This window comes from Callorhinus ursinus, unplaced genomic scaffold (assembly GCF_003265705.2).
Source record: "Callorhinus ursinus isolate GAN/ISIS: 27379988/994484 unplaced genomic scaffold, GSC_fseal_2.0 scaffold10, whole genome shotgun sequence".
Lineage (NCBI taxonomy): Eukaryota > Metazoa > Chordata > Mammalia > Carnivora > Otariidae > Callorhinus > Callorhinus ursinus.
Window position 1 is genome coordinate 88,049,503 of NW_027397072.1, and position 16,827 is coordinate 88,066,329.

General features: G+C 38.5%; 1 protein-coding gene and 1 non-coding gene across 12 annotated transcripts in view; both read left to right on the forward strand.

Moving 5' to 3' along the window:
• CCDC138 (coiled-coil domain containing 138) overlaps nt 1-16,827 on the forward strand; it is a 138,506-nt gene that overhangs the window by 86,999 nt on the left and 34,680 nt on the right. The gene's annotated exons all lie outside the window — the stretch shown is intronic.
• LOC112821739 (U6 spliceosomal RNA) lies at nt 9,018-9,124 on the forward strand. The gene has a single exon (XR_003207521.1). It is a non-coding gene; the product is annotated as a U6 spliceosomal RNA (small nuclear RNA).

Sequence of the window (16,827 nt, forward strand, 5' to 3'; positions counted from 1 at the left end):
ATCATTTGATAAAATATAATATGCATTACTGATAAAACTAATGCAATAGAGAAATAAAACAAAAGATAGAATTAGGTGCTTTCTCTCACCATTCTGTGCAGTATAGTATTGGACATGCTGACCATTTTCAATGAGCCATTAAAAAAAAAGAAAGATGAATATTGGAAAGGAAACTGTTCATTCGTGGATACTCTGTATAAATTGAGGACATTCAATGAAACTAGCTAAGAAATTTATTGAATATAATGTGCTGTGTTCTGAATATTTGTGACCCCACAAGATTCGTGTGGTAAAATGCTAACCCCTAGAGATGATGGTATTAGTAGTTGGGGCCTTTAGGAGGTGCTTAGTGAGTGTGGAGCCCTCATAAATGGGATTAGTGCCCTTATAAAAGAATCTCCACTGAGATCTCTAGCCCTTACACCTTGTGAGGACACAGTGAGAATGAAGGTTCAGGTTGTGAACCTTCACCATACTGGCGACTATACTGGCAACTTTGTCTTCAACTTCTCCACCTCCAGAACTGTGAGCAGTAAAATTCCTGTTGTGTATAAACTATACAGTCTCTGGTGTTTGTTATAGCAGTCTGATAGAATTCGTGTTTTAGAAAATGAGCTTCAGAGGAAATTCACAAAGTCTGTTGACTTTCAGTACTATCATTACTATCTATGACTATCTATGACTGTACAGTATGACTACTATGAATATCACTAACAAACAGCAATAACATATAAAAAAGAAATCTTGCGAATATAAAAAACCAAAAAGTATAAAATTTGGATATAAATCTAATTTGGTGTTTGTAAACTTCATCCTTTGTGAAATATAATAAAGATATGGGTGGGGCACCTGGGTGGCTCAGTCCGTTGAGCGTCTGCCTCTTGGTTTTCGCTCAGGTTATGATCCCAGGGTTGTGGCATCAAGCCCTGAATCAGGCTCTGAGCTCAGAGGGGAGTCTGCTTGAGAGTCTCCCTCTCCCTCTGCCCCTCCCCCCACTTGCATGCCCACTTGCATGCCTATGCGTACTCTCTCTAAAAATAAATCTTTAAAAAAGGATATGGGTAAGTAATAGATGAGTGGACAGGATAATAAAGATTATTGCTGGGTGCCTGGATGGCTCAGTTGGTTAAGCATCTGCCTTCGGCTCAGGTCACGATCCCAGGATCTTGGGATTGAGACCCACATTGGGCTGCCTGCCAGCGGTGAGTCTGCTTCTCGCTCTGCCCCTCCCCCCGCCCCTGCTCATGTTCTCTGTCTCTTGATCTCTCTTTCTCAAATGAATAAATAAAAAAATTTTAAAAAAGATTATTGCTGACATTAAATGGCAGAAATAAAGGACTTTTTCTTTTAGAGTGGGGGAGGGGCAGAGGGAGAGAGAGAATCTCATGCAAGGCTTGATCTCACAACCCTGAGATCATGACCTGAGCCGAAATCAAGAGTAAGATGCTTAACCAACTGAGCTACCCAGGTACCCCATAAATAAAGGACTTTTATTCTTCCTAACAAATATATTAAAAATTATAAGATACTCCAAGTCACGTCATGTAAAAATACCAATGAAAATTCAAGTATAAGTATATGTAAGTTGAGAAAGTGGTAGGAAAGTTTGAAATAATACTTGCAATGAATGTAATAACTTAAAACAAGTAAAACAGCAACATGGGTAGTGGCTTGCCTTAGCAGATTTTAAAGCAACTGTATAGAGTCAAAGAAGAAGGCAAATTAGAAAGATCCTGAGCTCACCTCCTCCCGTGGATACAGCAAATATATGCAACTACATATAGAGCAACTCTTTGTGCAGTTGACCTGAAGACTAGGAGAACAGCTGTTCCAGCCAAAGATACAAGGAAAAAGCCACATCAAGAAGGGTAGGAAGGGAAGAGACATGGTCTGGTTAGGAACCTGACACGTGGTGTGGTAATCGAGAATCAGGAAGGCCATCACAGGTGAAGAGACCTGCCTGAGGAGTGAGGAGTTCAAACCCTACATTTTTCACCCCCACCCCAAAAATCTGCACTAGGAAGAGAAGCCCACATAATGTCTGGATTTGAAAAATAGCAGGCCATAACTCTGGGAGGTCTAGAGGGAAATGGAGACTCTCCTCTTAAAGGGCTCATGCACAGTCTCACTCAGACAGCACAGGGCAGCTCTTTGAAAAGCACCTGGGCCATAAGTGAAGGAGATTTATTGACTAATTTTAGGGCATGTGCTGGAGGGTAGGGATCTGTAGGAACTTTCTCTAGGAACAGAGTGCTGGCAGGTGCAATTTTTCTTGCCCTCCTTCAGCCTAGCTGGCATGATGCTGCCATGCCAGTTGACACTCTCCATCTATCTTGATGGCACCGCTTTCCCTGTATCAGCATTCCCCTGTGGACATTCCCTCCCAAAGTACTTGCCCTGGCAGGCACATTTCTAAAGCACCTCCCGCTGTCCACCATGCCTGCAACAGTCAAAGATAGGCATCAGCAGCCATTTCACACTGGTGTTTGACCCCCACCAACCAGCCCAGCTGCAGCAGTTGCAGCTGGGCCTCTCATCCAGTTGTGCCAGGGCCAGATCCTCCCACCAGTGCACCCATAGTACTCGTGGCTGGGCATTGGAGGCAGCTGGTCCAGCAGTCACCTCAGTTGGCATAGCAGTTGCAGCCCAGTCACGATAGGAATGTGTATGTAGCCCACAAGGGGACACCTTGGGGGTTGGGTTCTGGTGACCAGGGTGCATTGTGATTCTGGACCCCACTGGATGTTTTCTACATAAAGCCACTACTTTCAAGACCAGGGCATGTACTAACTTATCTAATACATAGAAACAGAGAAAGTCAGACAAAATGAGGAGACAGAGGAGTCTGTTTCAAATGAAAGAGCAAGACAGAAATCTCAGAAAAAGATCTAAACCAAACAGAGATAGTCTACCTGATATGATTCAAAGTAATGATCATAAAGATGATTCCTTAACTTAGGAGGAGAAACACTAGAGGAGTCAACCATAGATCAGAGGATGCAGAACAGCTCAGCAATTAGGAAGACAGGGTAGTGGAAATCATCCAAGCTGAATGGCAAAAAGAAAAAAGACTTTAAAAAGGTGAGATAGTGGACCTCTAGGACAACATGAAGCATACTAATAATTGCATTATAGGGGTTCAGAAGAAGAAGAGAGAAGGAGAAAGGGGTAGAGAACTTAGTTGAAGAAATAAGCTAAAAAATTCCCTAACCTGGGGCAGGAAACACATCCAGGAAATACAGAGAATCTCAAATAAGATGAACCCAAAGAGGTCCACACCAAGAAGCATAATAATTAAAATGTCAAAAATTAGAGAATTGACTAGGAAGATGGTGGTAGAGTAGGGGGAGTAAGCTTGCCTTGTTCCATGGATACAACTAGATATACTCATAGCAGCATAAATAACCCATGAAATGATCTGAAGACTGGCAGAACAGACTCCACGAAATAAAGGTAGTTAAGAGGCTACATCAAAGAAGGTAGGAAGGGCAAAGGCAGGGTCTGGAAGTGAAACAGACCATGGCTGTCCATGTTGGGTAGAGAGCCAGTGGTGCAGAGAAGGGTGAAAACAGACTTTCACACTGGGGAGCCCATGAATGGGAAGGATGAATCCCCATAACATTTGCCTCTGAAAGTGAGAGGGGCCAAACTTCATGAGTTTTTATAACCAGTGAGAATGCCTGGAATTTTCAAAATTGGGAGGCTCGGCTCTGGGGGAGCTCCAAGGGTGTTTGGAAGTAGAGTCCCCACCCTTAAAGTGACAGCAGGATAAACAGCCCATACATATATAGCATAGAACCATCAGTTTGAAAAACTCTGGGGGTAGATGGGAGGGAGAGTGATTTGCTCATCTCAGAGCATGGCTTGGAAAGACAGGGATCATGGGGAGACCTCTCCAGGAGCAAAGGAGCTGGCAGGCACCATTTCCCTCTCCTGTCCCTGCATAAACAACAGCCAGCATGACACTGACACTCCATTACCCAATTTGCTTACACCAAGCCTCTTACCCTGTGCTTCGGCAGATCCACCCCTCCCAGTCACACTTGCCTTAGTTCCAGCATTGCAGGACCCATCCCCCAAAGGACTAGGGCAAACCCTGCCAGCACATCCAACCCATACATTTGGGGGACCTCAGTTCCAGTGGTGGCAGGGGCAAGTCTCATTTCTTGAGCAGACCACTGCACACCTTGTTAAAATGCTCCCCACCCCTGCTGGGACCAAACACTACCCACAATTGGCAGAGAACCTTTACAGACAACTGGACTGAAGGGGAGGGCGGGAAAGAGCTTAACACTCAACAAGAGAGCACATGCAACACACATAGGAAACACTCCCTGAGTGCCAGGCCCTGGGGAACAGGGGACATGGCCCTGCAGGGCACTGTAGGACCTCTTCTTTATAAGGCTATTATCATTAAGAGCAAGAGAAGTAGCTGACTGTCCTAACACAAAGAAATAGGCACAGAGAGTTAGACAAAATGAGGAGTCAGATAATATGTCCTAAATGAAAGAACAGGACTAAACCGCAGCAAGAGACCGAAGTGAAATGGATGTAAGTTATACGCCTGATAGAGAATTTAAAGTATTGTTCATAAAGATACTCACTGAACTTGAGAAAAGAGTGTAGGTACAAACAAAAAGAAAGAAGAGTGGAGGACATCAGTGAGACTCAACACAAAGTTAAAGATGAACCAGTCAGAGATCAAGAACACTGTTAAGCAGCAGAAAGTAAAATTAAGAAAACAGTCCCATTTGCAATTGCACCTTTTTGGTGCAAATGACCTAGGAATAAACTTAAAAAGGGGAAAGTCTTGTCCTCTGAAAAGATTTCAAACTTGACTACGAAGCTATTATCAAAACACAGTGGTATTGGCACAAAGATAGACACACAGATCAGTAGAACAGAATAGAGATCCCAGAAATAAACCCACACGTTACCTGGTCAATTAATCTATGACAAAGGAGGCAAGAATATACAATGGTGGAAAAGAGTCTCTTTAATGAATGGTGCTGGGAAAACTGGACCACCTTACTATACCATATAAAAAATAAACTTAGAATGTATTAAAGACCTAAATGTAAGACCTGAAATCATAAAAGTAAAAGAGAACATAGGCAGTAAACTGGACATTGGTCTGAGCAATATGTTTTTGGGTCTGCCTCCTCAGGCAAGGGCAGCAAAAGCAAAAATGAACAATTGAGCCTACATCAAACTAAAAAGCCTTTGCACAGTGAAAGAAAACATCCACACAATGAAAAGACAACCTACTGAATTGGAGAAGATATTTGCAAATGATATACCTGATAAGGGATTAATTTCTAAAATATATATAGGACTTAATACAGTGAAACACTGAAAAGAAAATCTGATTAGAAAGTGGACAGAGAATGTGAACAGACATTTCTCTAAAGAAGACATATAGATGGTCAACATCACTAATCAGGGAAATGCAAATCAAAACCATAGTGAGGTAGAGGGTAAAAGATGGCGGAGGAGTAGGGGACCCTATTCCAACTGGTCCCCAGAATTGAGCTGGATATCTACCAGACCACTCTGAACACCCACGATATCAGCCTGAGATGTAAAAAGATAGATCTGGATATCTACAAACAGAATATCACAGGTGGTTGGTTTCAAGGTATGAAGTGGGGAGCCGTGATTCCGTGGGCAGATATCAGAGGATAAACAGAAGGGGGAGGGAGCCCGGCCATCGGGATCCTATACTGCCATGAGCGATAGCCTCCAGCGCTAGGACTGGGCACAGATTCGCAGACCCGTAGTGGCAGGAAAAGGACTTTAGGGCAGCCCCTGGGACCGAAACTCTGAGTGGCAGGGCCATGTGTGCGACTGGGGGCAGCTGGTGGTTTTAGAAGCACAAAGGGTAGAGATGTGCCCCCACCTGGAGGCAAGGACTGGGAGCGCTGCTGAGGGGCACACAACCCAGGATGCTGCAGTATATAGCAGCACAGACAGAAACAGAGACAGTGTAGCCTGGAGGGCCACATTCAAAGAAGAAATAATACCTATTCTACTGAAGCTGTTTCAAAAAATAGAAACAGAAGGAAAGCTTCCAGACTCATTCTGTGAGGCCAGCATTATCTTAATCCCCAAACCAGGCAAAGACCCCATCAAAAAGGAGAATTTCAGACTGATATCCCTGATGAATATGGATTCCAAAATGCTCAACAAAATCCTAGCTAATAGGATCCAACAATACATTAAAAGGATCATCCACCACGACCAAGTGGGACTTATCCCCGGGATGCAAGGGTGGTTCAACATTCGCAAATCAATCAGTGTGATAGAGTACATTAATAAGAGGAGAGAGAAGAACCATATGGTCCTCTCAATTGATGCAGACAAAGCATTTGAGAAAATACAGCATCCTTTCCTGATTAAAACTCTTCAGGGTGTAGGGATAGAGGGAACATTCCTCAAGTTCATAAAATTCATCTATGAAAAACACACAGGGAATATCATCCTCAATGGGGAAAAGCTGAGAGCCTTTCCCTTAAGATCAGGAACACATCAAGGATGCCCACTCTCACCCTTATTGTTCACCGTAGTACTAGAAGTCCTAGCAACAACAATCAGACAACAGAAAAAAATAAAAGGTATTCAGATTGGCAAAGAAGAAGTCAAACTCTCTTTTTTTGCAGATGACATGATACTTAATGTGGAAAACCCAAAAGACTCCACCCCAAAATTACTAGAACTCATACAACAATTCAGTAATGTGGCAGGATACAAAAATCAATGTACAGAAATAAATTGCCTTCTTAGACACTAACAATGCAACTGTAGAAAGAGAAATTAAGAAATGATTCCATTTGCTATAGCACCAAAAACCATAAGATAACCTCGGAATGAACGTAACCAAAGAGGTAAAGGATCTATACTCTAGGAACTACAGAACACTCATGAAAGAAATTGAAGAAGACACAAAGAGATGGAAAAACATTCCATGCTCATGGATTGGAAGAATAAACATTGTTAAAATGTCTGTGCTACTGAGAGCAATCTATACCTTCAACACCATCCCTATCCAAATTCCAATGACATTTTTCAAAGTGCTGGAACAAACGATTCTAAAATTTGTATGGAATCAGAAAACACCCCAAATCGCCAAGGAAATGTTGAAAAAGAAAAACAAAGCTGGGGGCATCACATTGCCCAATTTCAAGCTATATTACAAAGCAGTGATCACCAACACAGCATGGTACTGGCACATAAACAGACATATAGACCAGTGGAACAGAATAGAGAACCCAGATATGGACCCTCAACTCTATGATCAAATAATCTTCAACAAAGCAAGAAAAAATATGCAATGGAAAAAAGACAGTCTCTTCAATAAATGGTGCTGGGAAAATTGGACAGCCACGTGCAAATGGAACTAGACCATTCTCTAACACTATACACAGAGATAAACTCAAAATGGATGAAAGACCTCAATGTGAGACAGGAATCCATCAAAATCCTAGAAGAGAACATAGGCAGTAACCTCTTTGACATCGGCCACAGCAACTCCTTTCAAGATACATCTCCAAAAGCTAGTGAAACAAAAGCAAAAATGAACTTTTGGGACTTCATCAAGATAGAAAGCTTCTGCACAGCAAAGGAAACAGTCAACAAAAGAAAGAGGCAGCCCACAGAATGGGAGAAGATATTTGCAAATGACACTACAGATAAAGGGCTGGTATCCAAGATCTATAAAGAACTTCTCAAACTCAACACCCAAAAAAAACCAAATAATCAAATCAAAAAATGGACAGAAGATGTGAACAGACACTTCTCTGAAGAAGACATACAAATGGCTAACAGACACATGAAAAAAATGTTCATCATCATTAGCCATCAGGGAAATTCAAATCAAAACCACATTGAGATATTTGAGAATGGCAAAAATTGGCAAGGCAAGAAACAACAAATGTTGGAGAGGTTGTGGAGAAGGGGAACCCTCTTAAACTGTTGGTGGGAATGTAAAGTTGTTACAGCCACTTCGGAAAACAGTGTGGAGGTGCCTCAAAAAATTAAAAATAGAGCTACCCTATGACCCAACAATTGCACTTCTGGGTATTTACCCCAAAGACACAGATGTAGTGAACAGAAGGGCCATATGCACCGCAGTGTTCATAGCAGCAATGTCTGCAATAGCCAAACTGTGGAAAGAGCCGAGATGCCCTTCAACAGATGAATGGATAAAGAAGATGTGGTCCATGTATACAACAGAATATTACTCAGCCATCAGAAAGGACGAATACCCAACTTTTATATCAACATGGATGGGACTGAGGAGATTATGCTAAGTGAAATAAGTCAAGCAGAGAGAGTCAATTATCATATGGTTTCACTTATTTGTGGAACATAAGGGATAGCATGGAGGACACTAGGAGAAGGAATGGAAAAATGAAGCGGGGGGTGGAATCGGAGGGAGAGATGAACCATGAGAGACTATGGACTCTGAGAAACAAACAGGGTTTTAGAGGGCAGTGGGGAGGGAGGATGGGTTAGCCCAGTGATGGGTATTAAGGAGGGCACGTACTGCATGGAGCACTGGGTATTATAGAAAAACAATGAATTGTGGATCACTACCTCAAAAACTAATGATGTGTTGTATGGTGACTAACATTACATAATAAAATTAAATTAAAAAAAAAAAACCATAGTGAGGTAACACCTCACACCAATCAAAATGTCTGTTACCAAAAAAACCAAGAAATAATAAGTGTTGGGAAGGATGTGGAGAAAAGGCAAGCCCAGTGTGCTGTTGGTGTGATGTAAATTGGTGCAGCCACTGTGGAAAACAGTATGGAGGTTCCTCAAAAAATTAAAAATAGAATTACCATATGATCCAGTAATTCCACTACTAGGTATTTACTTGAAAAAACAAAAACAGTATTTTGAAAACATATATGCACCCCTGTTGTTTACTCACTGCAGCATTATTTACAGTAACCAAGATAAAGAATAAAGTGTCCATTGTTACCTGAGTGGATAGAGAAGATGTGGTGCGCGTGCTCGCTTCGGCAGCACATATACAAAAATTGGAACGATACAGAGAAGATTAGCATGGCCCCTGCGCAAGGATGACATGCAAATTCGTGAAGCGTTCCATATTTTTAGGGGAACCCTCCTACACTGTTGGTGGCAATGCAAGCTGGTGCAACCACTCTGGAAAACAGTATGGAGGTTCCTCAAACAGTTGAAAATAGAGCTACCATACGATCCAGCAATTGCACTACTGGGTATTTACCCCAAAGATACAAATGTAGGGATCCCAAGGGGTACGTGCACCCCGATGTTTATAGCAGCAATGTCCACAATAGCCAAACTGTGGAAAGAGCCGAGATGTCCATCGACAGATGAATGGATAAAGAAGATGTGGTATATATACACAATGGAATATTATGCAGCCATAAAAAGGAATGAGATCTTGCCATTAGCAACGATGTGGATGGAACTGGAGGGTGTTATGTTGAGTGAAATAAGTCAATCAGAGAAAGACATGTATCATATGACCTCACTGATATGAGGAATTTTTAACCTCAGGAAACAAACAGGGTTGCTGGAGTGGTGGGGGGTGGGAGGGATGGGGTGGCTGGGTGATAGACATTGGGGAGGGTATGTGCTATGGTGAGTGCTGTGAATTGTGCAAGACTGTTGAATCACTGATCTGTACTTCTGAAACAAATAATGCAATATATGTTAAGAGAAAAAAAAAAGAAGATAGCAGGAGGGGAAGAATGAAGGGGAGTAAGTCGGAGGGGGAGACGAACCTTGAGAGACGATGGACTCTGAAAAACAAACTGAGGTTTCTAGAGGGGAGGGGGGTGGGGGGATGGGTTAGCCTGGTGATGGGTATTAAAGAGGGCACGTTCTGCGTGGAGCACTGGGTGTTATGCACAAGCAATGAATCTAATGATGTAATGTACGGTGATTAACATAACAATAAAAAGTTTAAAAAAAGATGTGCACACACACACACAAAGGAATATCACTCAGCCATAAAAAAAGAAAACAATGAAATCTAGGGCACCTGGGTCACTCAGTCGGTTAAGTATCTTACTCTTGATCTCAGGTCAGGTCTTGATCTCAGGGTCATGAGTCAAGCCACACGCTAGGCCTGGGTGTGGAGCCTACTGGAATGAATGAATGAGTGAATGAGTGAGTGAGTGAATGAATGAATGAATGAATGAATGGAGTCAGTCAGTCATATGTAAAGTACAGCATAGGGAATACAGTCCGTAATATTGTAATGACTTTGTATGGTGACAGATGGTATCTAAATGTATTGTCTTGAGCATTTTGTAGTGTATTTAAATGTCAAATAACTGTTTTGTACACCTGAAACTATTGTAACATTATACATCAACTGTATTTTAGTTTAAAAAAATAAAAAATAAAATTTTAAAGTTAAAATGAAACAATCATGATATATAATAATAATAATGAGTAATTTTAAAACATCAAATAGGGCAATAGGACTAGTAAGTCCAGAAATGTCCAATTTGCACTTCATTTATACATAGTGAATTAGTAAATTTGGTTGCTTCCTTGTGCAAGTCACTTTTTTAAGAAAGTAGAAAGAATTATAAGACAGTACCTGCTTTTAAAGTCCTTAGAGTCTGGTGGGTAAGTAGACTGTAAATATTTCTTTCTGCTTCATCTTATAATTATCCACACAGAAGTTTAAATAATGTGCTTCTGTTTAAGAGAGATGATAAATTAGTTCTGGTGGTTATGATTTAGGGGATCAGGAGAGGATTTAGTATAAGGAGTTAGCATGTGAGCTGGACTGTCAGGAATGTGTAGGATTTCATAGGCAGAAAATAAAGAAGGCCATTCCTGAGGGAACAGTATGAGCCAAAGTTTGGAATTGTGGAAGAGCATGGCATGCAAGAAGACCAGTGAGTTATTCAACAGGAAAACATGTGGTGGGGTCACAGCTGATCTTCAAATGGTGTTATATCAACTTCTCAAAAGACAGCATTACTTTTGATCTTTTTTTAAAAACATACAAATTATAACATTTTTTTTGGTAAAGATTTATTTTATTTTAGAGAGAGAAAGAGAGCAAGCCAAGGGAGAGGGGCAGAGGGAGAGGAAGAATCTCAAGCATACTCCCTGCTGAGCTCGGAGCCTAACACAGGGCTCCATCCCATGACCCTGAGATCATGACCAGAGCCGAAATCAAGAGTCAGATGCTTAACCTTCTGAGCCACCCAGGTGCCCCCATCATACCATGTTTTTCTACAACTTAACTGTTGTCAGTTAATAGTGTGTTTGCAATTCATTCTATACTGACAATAATGAATTTTTAAGCTCTTTGTGATAATTGGTAATAAAATTTCTAACCAGAATTCACATTATGGTATCTCTTGCCCATCCTAGTCACTTCATAACTGTCTTATTTGTTTTTGTTATGAATTTTGTCCAATTTCTAAGCAAATAACTTCTGAAGTAAATGACTTCTGAACAGTGTATATATTTTTAAGTAGAATCATAACTTTAGTACATAAAATGGAAGTTGAAAAATTAGACTATATTCCCCATTAATTTATTTTAAGAAACTCTAAGAAACCTTTAAGTTTATTATCTTTTGTCTAAATACGTGACTACATAATTGATGCTCTTCCTGTAATTTTAAAAAAGTTATTTGTTTAGGTGCTTTTTCTGATTGTGAAATAATTTTAAAAGTTTTTAAAAGAAATAACTGAGAAACCACTCAGAATTCATTTAGAAATATATCTTAAAACTATTTTTAAAAATCCTATAGGAGATTCCAGAGGTATTTGTGCATGAATTGGTGATTGAAAATAATCTCTTAGGTCTCGGGGCACCTGGGTGGCTAATTCAGTTGAGTGTCTGACTCTTGGTTTTGGCTCAGGTCCTGATATCAGGGTCATGAGATGGAGCCCTGTTTCAGGCTCCAAGCTCAGCAGGGAGTCTGAGATTCTCCCTCTCTCTCTGCCCCTCACCCTGCTTTCTCTCTCTCTAAAAGTAAATAAATAAATCTTTTAAAAAAAGAAAATGATCTTTTAGGTCTAATTTGACCTCAGACAAACTTTGAGAGCTGGAATCAAAATTTAAAAATTAGTTAAATCATTACCAAACAGGCAGAATGAGTATGATTAACTGTTATGTTATTAAAAATCTAAACAATACATTTTTAAAATACTAAAATGTGTTTAAAATAAGCTACATATTGTCTTAAGGTGTATAAAAATTACCACCCATGATCCTCTCCTAATTTTGATTAACAAAGCACATAAAGCAACAATATGGTTCTCTAAAGTTGTAAAACCATCCCTAGTTTTCCATTTATGACAAACACATCTGTGATTAGTTTTCATTCAATTCACTGTTGTGGTCTTTAGTTAAAAATATTTGAGAAATTTGGGAGTAACTAAAGTTTAATAACATCAATACTTTAATTTCGTTACTAGTGGGTTTTATGAATCTATAAAACTAGAATACAGTATATGCAACATTTCCCAAACTTATTTAACTTGAGATCCTTTTCAGAAGAGTGATATATAGCACTAATTTTCTGAGAAGAACAATTTGGGAAATGCTATCTTACAGTTTATGAAGCGCCATTGTAATACCTTATGAAGGTTCATAATACCCTGAGGAACACTTTCAGGGAGAGAAAATTAATGTTAAAAAAGGTGAGTGGCTAAAAGGTGAAATTCACATTGGTATCAAATTCTAGAGCTGATGAACTGATTCCTTCCTGGCCTTGTGTTTTCTTCCTTCATTATCAGGTACCTAGAGGTTCAGTAGGCTGAGGGTTGAAAGGTAGGTGGTGGATCTCATTATATAATCTTGGGGTAGAGCGAAGTAAGCCAAGTAAAAGAACCAGAAAAGGAAAAAGACATCCATTAAGTACAGTTAGGAAAAATGATTATGAGTATAGAGAAAAATAAAAGATACACTGTCTTATGTGCTGTAGCAAATTTGGGAGAACTAAAAATTTACACGTAAGAAAAAAATCTTAAATCAGAATAACAGACTTGCCTTAACTCTGGTAAGAAGATATTTCCTCTTTATAAAAGAAAGTTATCCATTATAAGATTGATAAATTTAGTATAAAAAGTAAAGAGAAAATAGATAAATGTGTTAGGTAATATACATAATACTAAATACTTAATAACCCAAATATATATAATACTTGGTTTCCATTGAATAGATAGTGCTCATCTCGACAACTGCACTCCTTAATCCCCATCACCTATTTCACTCTTATCCCCACCCACCTCCCCTCAGGTAACCGTCACTTTGTTCTCTATAGTTAAGAGTCAAAAAGGGTACAATTTTTATTGTAGCTTACCATTTTTGAAATACATTCTGCTTACAGGAGACACCAAAATGTATCATAACCTTTAGTAAGATTTATTATGTTGGGGCGCCTGGGTGGTTCAGTCGTTAAGGGTCTGCCTTCAGCTCAGGTCATGATCCCAGGGTCCTGGGATTGAGCCCCACATCCGGCTCCCTGCTCAGGGGGAAAACTGCTTCTCCCTCTCCCACTCCCCCTGCTTATGTTCCCTCTCTCCTGTCTCACTCTCTGTCAAATAAATAAATAAAATCTTAAAAAAAAAGATTTGTGCTGTCTAATGATAAATGATAAATAATTGACAGACCTGCAATTGGAATAGAGAAGGAAATAAGTTCTTGCAGTGTTGGCATTTTTCTAATCATTCATTTGTTTTTTTCAAATTTATTCCCCACAGTAACTTTAGATGGTGTTGTCATTTTTACAGAAGAGCAAACTGAGGGTCAGGCATTTGTAAGGGACTCAGATCTTTTCTTGACCCTAAATAATCAGGCCTTTAACAGTATCATCATGAGGACAATGGAATGTTATATGTCATTAACAATTTTAAGTATGTAGATGTGGCCATCAATGTGAAAACATTTTAATTAATAAAACCTTCAGTATGTACATACTAGTCTGATCTATGTAAAGATAGGAGAACTGAAAGGTAAGAATCTTACCCTGATAGTATTGTTTCAGGGACAAATTTCTTGTCTAATTACATATACTCTCTCTTCTTTTTAGTTGTGTACATCAGAGCTAGTTCTATTGTCCTGCCCCTCTCAACACTTGGCCCCCAACTTATCCAGATATATATTTTTGTAAATTATGTACTTATACTTCAGTCCTAAAGAAATGTAGGAATTATTGCCATTCTCAAATAACAGGAACAATGTAGGATTAAGAACTTCAGTTTTGCAGTCAGATAACTAAGGATGAGTCTCAGTCCCATCACCAGCTATGTGACATTGGGCAGGTCCCTTTTCTGTGTTTCACCACAATTTTTTTTTGAAGATTAAGTGAGAATTAATGTGAAGGTTTAGCAAAGAGTGTGGCATTATAGTAAGCGGTAGCTGCTAACATTACCATAAACATTTAGTATTATTTAACTTCTAAGAGTTGGTTTTACTTGAGATCAGAATTGAGATCTGCTACCTTTCTGACATTTCCTTGGGAATCTACAAGAACCTCCTCTTTCCCCTCCCCCAATAAGACCATTTAAGTGTGTGTTAAGCAACTATGGAATACTAAATAAAAAGTTTGGCCAAAACCACCATGAAGCTGCAAAAAAAAGAATTGAGATCTGCTAGGTCTCATAAAAATACATTAGATTTGTATTGCTTCATAATAAACCACCAAACACTTGTTGCTTAAAACAACAACCAGTTTTGGTACAATTAATAACTAAAATTTCTTAAAATATTCTCTTAGAAGTTAAATTGGTATTGATTTTAGAAAATCTTCACTGTTAGGGAAATTAAAATAATGATATAATTTTTTTATTTCTCCCTAAAAGGTAAAGCAACTTAAAAATCACCAAATACCATCTCCCCTTCCCCAAATTAATAAAGGACAGTTTTTTAAGTTCACAGATTTGCTGTATCATGTAGCATTTAGCCTGTTTAATCTCAGATGATGTATTAATGAGAAGTGAAGTAATCTGTGCCAAATACAGTAGGTGGCACTACTGATAAAAACGTTTGTTTCTGTGGAGAATTGAATTTAGGATTCATCTATACTTTTCTACTGAGTGTTTGCTAAATAAACATGGGTTTCCAAATAAGGCAAACTTGAACAGAATCTAGCAACTTTGCTTAACCTAAATACACATTTATTTGCAGTGTTTTATTTAATTACAGATATTAAGTACAATAATGGCAGTGTTCTTTGAACTAAATTCTACCAAAAGTAAGAATAGAATGTACTATAAATTGATTGAGGCACAGATTTTAATTTCTCAAAATTCTTTGATAGATATTTTAATATATATTTATGTATTTCAGTTCTTTCATAGGTATTTCACACAGGTTATCCTCAGCTTCTTATTCTTAATAATTAAGTTTTTAAATTACTTCTTTAGTTTATGTAAGCTAAAACAACAAAGATGAAATGCAACACATCAGCCAGAAGATAGTAAATTTTAATGGGGGTGATTCTGTGTCATATTTTCAGTGTATTTCAAAGTACCTTCGAGCCTTCTTTAAACAGAAATCTCAGAAGAAAAATTAACTCACTAGTTTGAACAGCACAGTTTTTTTTATTCCTTTCAATAGTATATTGAAAGAGTTTAGGAAACTGGAGTATTCTTGTACAATTAAAAGCACAATGTAAAATTATAAGAGTACTGATTTGGGTTGTTTGGTGTATTGAAGTGTAACGATATAAGTATCTTAATATTTCATTTGCATTGATTCTGGTTAAATTAGTGCTTCTCAATCCTGGTTTTACAGGCTCTCCAGTCATCTGTGGAACATCTTTAAGAAAGTCCCAGGCAAAGATGTGGAGAAAAGGGAACCCTCATGCCCTATTGGTGGGAATGTAAATTGGTATAGCTGCTATGGAAAACAGGATGGGGTTCTTCCAAAAATTAAAAATAGAACTACCATATGAAAAAAAAGTTCGAGGGATTCTTTTTTTAAAATATATATACCACATTTTATTTATCCATTCATCCATCAATATATACTTAGGTAACAGATACATGTTTCCATGTCTAGGCTAAGGTAAAACTATTGAAATGAAAATGGAGCCACTATGGAAAACAGTGTGGAGTTCAACAAAAATTAAAAATAAAACTATCAGATGATACAACAATTCCACTTCTGGGTATTATCCAAAGGAACCTAAAACACTAACTTAAAAAGCTCCAGGGATTCTGATCTAGTCAGTGCCATCATAACATTGGCCTTGGCAAAACCATGCTGTGTTAATGGCAGATATATCACAAAAGGTAACACTAGAGCACATCTAGTCCTCTGAAGTTGTCTTTGAATGGCTGTTTGATCTTTATTAAGAGACAAAAATCCTCCTTTAAAAGTTTGCATAAAGTTACATTTTGAAGTAGGTAAACACTTAGTAACAAAAAATATCTCAAAAGCTGGGTAAAGATAACACTTTTGGAAGCATATGGTAGTTATCAAATATGAAAAATAAATATTACTATGGTCTTTATATTAAACATCAACTGTTTTCTTGTAATAAAAAAATGGAATTTATTGTTATTTTGGTGTTAAAATATGAACGAAATTTACCCCATCATAGTGTAATTTCTCTTCTCTCCTCGTTTCAAGCATTTGGGTTCTAACAGATTCTAAATTTAGCCAGTGATCTCTGGTCATTTAATTTTTGTTTCCCTTTTAAATTTAAGTGATGGTTTGTTCTTTCTTTCCTTTTCTTTCTTTCTTTCTTTCTTTCTTTCTTTCTTTCTTTTTCTTTCTTTCTTTCTTTCTTTCTTTCTTTCTTTCTTTCTTTCTTTCTTTCTTTCTTTCTTTCTTTCTTTCTCTCTG